Here is a 6,105-nt window from a genome sequence, read left to right on the forward strand (position 1 = left end):
TCAGAGAATAGAGCGAAGGTGAAGCAAATTCTGGAGGCAGTGACCCTGAACCCGTTAAAGCAGAGCTGGGAGATGCAGGGACAAAGCAGAAGATGGCAGTTGAGGCCCTTCTCGTTTTCTGAGAAGGACTGTCTGGGTATGTTGTTGTTAGGTGCCATCAAGTTGGTTCCGACTCTACAGGACAGAGCAGGACTGCCCGTGGGGTTTCCAAGGAGCAGCTGGTGGATTCGAACTGCCGACCTTTCAGTTAGCAGCAGAGCTCTTAATCACTGTGCCACCAGGGCTAGAGGTATGTAATCAAATGTTAATATAATATATATATTTAATTGTTGTGTATATGGAATATTGACTCTGCATGTCCTTGACAGATTCAGATTTAGGTTGGTTTGCTTTCAGGCAAATCAATTTATTCTGCAGCCATACTCGGGTGTAGGAAAGCCAAGTGGGACCCTCAGGACATACTTCTTGTGCTGTCATGGACACTTACTCAGTTTCTGTGTCAGCCTGTGGAGAAGATTCAGGCACTAGAAGAGAGGAGAACCTTAAGGAATTTCCTGATCGAAAATCTTACATAAAGTCAGCATTGTCCTACAACCCCACTCCCTCCAGGACGCTGGTGACAATTTTGTTCCTGACTGACGTCTTGTTGTTGTTAGGTGCCGTCGAGTTGGTTCTGGCTCATAGCGACCCTGTGTACAACAGAGTGAAACACTGCCCAGTCCTGTGCCATCCTCAGAGCAGTTGCTATGCTTGAGCCTATCCTTGTAGCCACTGTGTCAATCCATCTCATTGAGAGTCTTCTTCTTTTTCGCTGACCCTCCACTTTACCGAGCATGATGTCCTTCTCCAGGGACTGGTCCCTCCTGATAAAATGTCCAAAGTACATGAGAGGAGGTCTCAACATCATCCCTTCTAATTAGCATTCCGGCTGTACTTCTTCCAAGACAGATTTGTTCATCTTCTGGCTAGTCCATGGTATATTCAGTATTTTGGCAACACCATAATTCAAAAGCATCAATTCTTCTTCTGTCTTCTTTATTCGTTGTCCAGCTTTCGCATGCGCATGTGGCAGTTGAAAATATCATGGCTTGGGTCAGGCGCACCTTAGTCCTCAAAGTGACATCTTTGCTTTTTAACACTGAAAAGAGGTCTTTTGCAGCAGATCTGCCTAATGCAGTAAGTCATTTGATTTCTGAGTGCTGCTTCCATGGGTGTTTTTTGTGGATCCAAGTAAAATGAAATCCTTGACAACTTGAATCTTTTCTCCGTTTATCATGAGGTTAGTTATTGGTCCATTTGTATGGATTATTGTTTTCCTTATGCAGAGGTGTAATCTATACTGAAGGCTGTAGTCTTTGATCTTCATCAGTAAGTACTTCCAAGTCCTCTTCAATTTCAGCAAGCATGGTTGTGTCATCTGCATATCACAGGTTGTTAATGAGTCTTCCTCCAATCCCGATGCCGAGTTCTTCTTCATATAGTCCAGTTTCTCTGATTATTTGCTCAGCATACAGATTGAATAAGTATGGTAAAAGGATACAACTGTGACTCACACCTTTCCTGATTTTAAACCATGCAGCATTCCCTTGTTCTGTTTGAACGACTGCCTCTTCATTTAAGTTCAGGCTCCCCCTGAGCACAATTAAGTATTCTGGAATTCCCATTCTTCACAATGTTATCCATAGTTTGTTATGATCCACACAGTCAAATGCTTTTGCATAGTCAATAAAACAGAGGTAAACATCTTTCTGGTATCCTCTGCTTTCAGCCAAGATCCATCTGACATCAGTAGTGATATCCCTCATTCCACATCCGCTTCTGAATCTGGCTTGAATTTCTGGCAGTTCCCCAACGATGTACTGCTGCAACCATTTTTGAATTATCTTCAGCAAAATTTTACTTCTATGTGGTATTAATGATATTGTTCAATAGTTTCCACATTCTGTTGGGTCACCTTTCTTTGGAATGGTTACAAATATGGATTTCTTCCAGTCAATTGGTCAGGTAGCTGTCTTCCAAATGTCTTGGTATAGACAAGCGGGCACTTTCAGTGTTGCATCTGTTTCTTGAAACATCTCGGTATTCCTTCAATTCCTGGAGCCTTGTTTTTCACCAGTGCCTTCAGTGCAGCTTGGATTTCTTCTTTCAAAACCATTGGTTCTGGATCATATGGTACCTCCTGAAATGGCTGAATGTCAACCAGTTCTTTCTGGTAGAGTGACTCTGTATTCTTTCCATCATCTTTCGATGCTTCCTGTGTCATTCAATGTTTTACCCATAGAAGCCTTCAATATTGCAATTCAAGGCTTACATTTTTTCTTCAGTTCTTTCAGCTTGAGAAATGCTGAGCATGTTCTTCTCTCTTGGTTATCTAACTTCAGGTCTTTGCACATTTCATTATAATACTTTACTTTGTCTACTCAAGCTGCCATTTGAAACGTTCTGTTCAGCACTTTTACTTCATTATATCTTCCTTTCGCTTTAGTTACTCTAAATTCAAGAGCAAGTTTCAGAGTCTCTTCTGACATCCATTTTGGTCTTTTTTCTTTCTTGTCTTTTTAATGACTTTTTGTTTTCTTCATGTACGATAGCCTTGATGTCATTCCACTACCTGTCAGGTCTTCGGTCATTAGTGTTCAATGCATCATGTCTATTCTTGAGATGGTCTCTAAATTCAGGTGGAATATATTAAGGTCACACTTTGGCTCTCATGAACCTGCTGTAATTTTCTTCAACTTCAGTTTCAACTTGCATATAAGCAATTGATGGTCTGTTCTGCAGTCGGCCCCTGGCCTTTTTCTGACTGATGATATTGACGATAGTCTCCTTTATAAATGAAGTTAAAAAGAAATTTGGGGAAGAATGTGCCCTCTCCTCCGACAGTTGCTGTTCTTGGTGCAGTGCTCACCACATTGCCTTCACGCTCAAAGTTCAAGTGCTCCCACCCTGGTGAAGGCACAGACCTGCCTGCTCACTGGAAACCAGAACGCAATGTTTGACTTTGTTCTAGTTTGACTCAGAGTGCAGATAGGGGTACAACTGAAATATATCACCCTAACCAGCAACCTAGGCTTCGGTTCTAGACAAGACCGTCTTCACTTTAGATCAGGAAATTTCATAGCATGTTTTTCCCCCCTTCCTTCCCTCTTCAATCTATCTCCCGCCTCCCCCGCCCACCTAGAGAAGATTCGCAGCTTTTCTGTCACGTGTGGACCCTCTGGTGTCTCCTGGAGAAGACAGAGGGCAGTTGACCTTTCCCCGAAAGAGGGTAAAGAGCAGCCGGCGCCACCTGAGGAACCACAAACTCACTGCTTCCCACCCCTCCAAACACACCTACCTACCCTTGGCCAAATCCAGTCGGACAAACCCAATAACGTGTCTCCTGAAGCTTCTCTGCAGGCCTATCAGGTAGGGTGTAGGGTCCTGACTTGGCTGGAGGAGCTTCAGTGATGTGTCTATGCCTTGTCACTAGGCCTAGAGGACAGGTCAAGAAGGCTGATTTTGAGGGACAAAGATAACGAAAAGGGGCAAAGACAGCTGAACCCCACGATCCTGAGATTAAGAGTCCTGAACCCTAAGGTCTGGAGGAGCCGAGGGTCGAGAGTTAAAATAATCTCCTCCCTTTATTAGGAGAGTCGTTGGCTAAATTCAGAAATCACAAAAGAAAGGATTCTGTAGATCAATGTCCACACTTTACCAACAAGAAAACATGAATCCGTGACTAGCTAGATATGGAGTTTGAGGAAAAGATCGATGTCAAGAAGAACTCTCAGTTTTTGCTATGAGCATTGGAAGGATGGAGTTGCCATCAACTAATATGGAAAAAATGCAGGTGCAGAAGATTTTAGGGGGAACATCAGCAGTTCAGTTCAGGGCCAATAACTTGCTTTAAAGTGATTTCCATACAGACTGTCTTGTTTGTGCACAGGAGTCCTTCTTTGTTTTTTTGAGATGGGGGCTAGCAGTCAGTGCTAGACCCCTTTTCACTCTCGGCGCCTTCCCTCCCAACTCCTCCCACAACCTCCTCCACTGCCCTGGATCACGCAACCATCTCTTCACACTCTCAAAGGTGCATCTCTAGGTCAGGTCTGCGCTCTAGCCCAGATGAGTCAACTTGCTCCGTAAATTGTGAACCTGGCAGGTCTTCTGGAGGAAGCAGGGAGTGAATGACCTTTGGGGTGACATCCAGAAGGGTACGTGGGCCTGAACTTTGGAGCTCAGTGCCCACAGTGTTATTACCCATGGATCTCGAGAAAGAAGGACCAGTACTTCCCTGGTAATCCAGTAGCTAGGATTCCGTGGTGAACACTGTGGCCTGGGTTCCATTCCCGGTCAGGGAATGCTTTTTGCAATGTCTCCGCAGGAATCTTTATCCCGGGAGCGGTGGTGCACAGCAATGGTCAGACACTGAAGAGCCCTGGCAACTAACTACCTCCCCAACTCAGGCAAGGGAGAAGACAACATAGCAGGCTGCTGGACGCTTTCAAACCTGATGCTGGCCACCCAGCCCCCATGCTCCTGGCAGAACGCCCTATTAGGTACGCTTCCTCCTTTCTTAGGTTCCATAGGTTTTGCCTTATGTACGTTTCACACACGGGAGGAGTGGCTTTAGAGAGCTACTAAGCATCCTGGCCAAAGTTACAGACTTGTGCAGAGATTCAAACACACAGTGTGTTCGTGCCCAAGCCCACCCTCTTTGCCACCGCTGCCCCAGGTGCACAACCAGCTGAAGTCATGGCCTTTGTGAGTTCCCCGGAAATGGGCTTGTCTGCTGAGAGTCTTCGGCGGCATTTGCTGGTAAATTGCTTACTGGGCGTTTAGAACAGGAGACTGGAGGCGACACCTATGAGGACGAGGGAGCTGGGCTCTGGGCGAGGACATGAAGGGCTGACTCGTATGTAAATGTAGCCGTGAGTTGTCTATAGGTCATACCCTCTCCTTAAACAGGACATACTCTAGCGTGCTCTAGGCAACAAGGAAAGCGTCTTTGTGTGGTAAATATACATTTCTCACCAAATTTGGATAATTATCAATATTTTTCCCTGCCTGTTCTCTCTTTGCTCTCCTTCTTCCACTCCGATGTATGTGTGTTAGAACTTCTGATATTACTCCGCAGGTTCCTGAAGCTCTGTTAATTTTTTTCCATTTTTTCCCCTCTCTGTCCTTCAGGTAGGATGATTTCTATTTCTTTTTAAGTTTATCTGTCATCTCCAAAATGCAGTTAAGTCCCTAAAGTTTTGTAATTTGAGAACTTTTTCTTTCAGTTGTAAATTTTACATTGCTCCTTCATTTATTATTGTTGAAGGAGATTAAGAATCACTATCTTTTAATTTATTATGGTTATATTTTTGTTCTGCTATGGACCAAAAATCCTCACAACTGGACCAATAAGCAACATGATAAACGGAGAAAAGATTGAAGTTGTCAAGGATTTCCTTTTACTTGGATCCACACTCAACGCCCATGAAAGCAGCAGTCAAGAAATCAAATGACATATTTCATTGGGCAAATCTGCTGCAAAAGATCTCTGAAAGTGTTAAAAATCAAAGATGCCATTTTGAGGACTAAGTTGCCCCGACTAAGCCATGGTATTTTCAATTGCCTTATATGCATGAGAAAGCTAGACAATGAATAATGAAGACCAGAGAAGAACTGATGCCTTTGAAATTATGATGTTGGCAAAGAATATTGAATATACCATGGACTTCCAGAAGAACAAACAATTCTGTCTTGGAAGAAGTACAGCAAAATGCTCCTTGGAAGCAAGGATGGCGAGACTTGATCTCACATACTTTGGACATGTTATCAGGAGATACCAGTACCTGGAGGACATCATGCTTGGTAAAGTAGAGGGTCAGGGAAAAAGATGAAGACCCTCAATGAGATGGACTGACACAGTGGCTGGAACAATGGGCTCAAGCATAATGAGGATTGTAAGGATGTCACAGGACCAGGCAGAGTTTCATTCTGATGTACATAGGGTCGCTATAAGTTGGAACTGACTCGACAACACTTAACAGCAACAATATTTTCCTTTACAATCTTCAACATAGTTGAAATTATAGCTTAAAAGTTCTTGCTTCCTATTTCCAACATTTGGGTGAT

General features: G+C 43.8%; 1 long non-coding RNA gene across 1 annotated transcript; it reads left to right on the forward strand.

The window, feature by feature from the left end:
• Positions 1-242: 242 nt before the first annotated feature.
• On the forward strand, positions 243-4,506 carry LOC111819040 (uncharacterized). The gene is made up of 3 exons (XR_002822842.1): positions 243-289; positions 3,182-3,408; positions 4,364-4,506. It is a non-coding gene; the product is annotated as an uncharacterized LOC111819040 (long non-coding RNA).
• The last annotated feature ends 1,599 nt before the right edge of the window (positions 4,507-6,105 follow it).

This window comes from Trichechus manatus, unplaced genomic scaffold (assembly GCF_000243295.1).
Source record: "Trichechus manatus latirostris isolate Lorelei unplaced genomic scaffold, TriManLat1.0 scaffold00250, whole genome shotgun sequence".
NCBI classification, from domain to species: domain Eukaryota; kingdom Metazoa; phylum Chordata; class Mammalia; order Sirenia; family Trichechidae; genus Trichechus; species Trichechus manatus.